This window comes from Echinops telfairi, unplaced genomic scaffold, assembly GCF_000313985.2.
Source record: "Echinops telfairi isolate 266 unplaced genomic scaffold, ASM31398v2 ScPeMD7_5592;HRSCAF=6446, whole genome shotgun sequence".
Classification (NCBI taxonomy): domain Eukaryota; kingdom Metazoa; phylum Chordata; class Mammalia; order Afrosoricida; family Tenrecidae; genus Echinops; species Echinops telfairi.
This window is the reverse complement of record NW_022109491.1, coordinates 13,182,690-13,184,276: the sequence shown is the minus strand read 5'-3', so window position 1 is coordinate 13,184,276 and position 1,587 is coordinate 13,182,690.

Below are 1,587 nucleotides of genomic sequence, written 5' to 3'. Positions count from 1 at the left end.
TGCCCTCAAGTCACTTCTGTCTCGGATAGACCCTATAGGACAAAACAGAATTGCATCTTTGGGTTTCCAAGACTTTAAATATTTATAAGAAAGGGGAGCAGATATCAAGGAGTTCAAGAAGGAAGAAAATGTTTTGAAACTCATTGTGGTAGCAATTTTACAGCACTGTTTGATGTGATGGAACTCTGGAATGATATGATATCTGTATTTACTACCAATGAAATGGCTTTGATATATATACATATACATGTATATGTATACATATATGTATGCATACATATACATATGTACACATATATACATATACACACATATTTGCAAGAGCAGAGAGCCTCATGTTTCTCCCCCAAAGTGACTCGTGGGTTTGAATGATTGTCTTTGCCGTTAGCAGTTCAATGAACACTCACTATGCCAGTCAGGTTGCATTTAGGACAGGACAGTCCCTAAAAAGGACACCATGGTTGATAAAGCAGACAGCAAGAAAAGAGAAAGGCTCTCACTGAGATGGATTAACAACAGACTAAAGATAGCAATGATTACAAGGATGGCACAGGACTGGCAGTGTTTCTTTGTACATAGGGCTTCTGAATCAGAGCTGACTTGACAGCATCTAACAAGTTCTAATGTGACCCTGACTTGCAAATTGTTAGGAGCCCTGATGGCATAGTGGTTACACCTTGTGCTGCTAATCACCACATCAGCAGTTCGAAACCACCATCAACTCCACGGGAGAAAGATAAGGCTTTCTACTACCATCAAGAGTGACTGTCTCAGAAATCCATGTCCTATATGAAAACCCTGTCCTATATGGTCTCTTTGATGACAGTGAGTTTGGCTTGAGTTTATATTCAATACGCTTCCATCAATTCCTATTGTACCCTAACATGATTTTTATTTTAAAACATTGAATCCTTGTCTCAGGAGCTGGGAGAACCCAAAGGATGCTACACATCCGTTGGGTTCCCAGTGCTGTACATGAAGCTCAGGATCAAACCAAGTACAAATGGAGGATGCAAACAGCTCTCCTTCCCTGAAAGCCCAGTCAGGAGTTCCAGCCCCACGTACCCAACTCCGTCTGGTCATCCTCACATGCTCCTAATCCCATCTGAAAGCCTGGTCCACCTTCTGCCCACTTCTGAAGAGCTCTCTCACCCACTTAGTCTCCCAAGCCAGAAGCCTGAGCCGCATTCTCCACTTTCTCCTTTCCCTCCCCACTATTTCCAATTCTTCTCCACGCTCTGCCCAGCCTGCCTCGGAAATCGCTCTTGCAATCAATCACTTCTCTCCATCCTCATACCATGGGACCAAGAGAGATCTCCATCCTCCCCGGTCTGCACTATTGCAATAGCCTCTCACTGCTGTCCCCCACATCCACCTTGGAGAACTGACCTTGGCATGTCCATTAGAGCCCTGTCCCTACCCCCCTACCCCATACAACGCCTTCCCAGGCTCTACCCTCAAGTCTGCTCCATCAGGAGGAAGCATTCCTTCCTTGGTGCCTCACGTGGGCATCTGGGACATATATGAAAATAAAAGCATGTCCATTTATCCTCTGGAATAATCCATTGGTTCTTAACTGAAAGAACC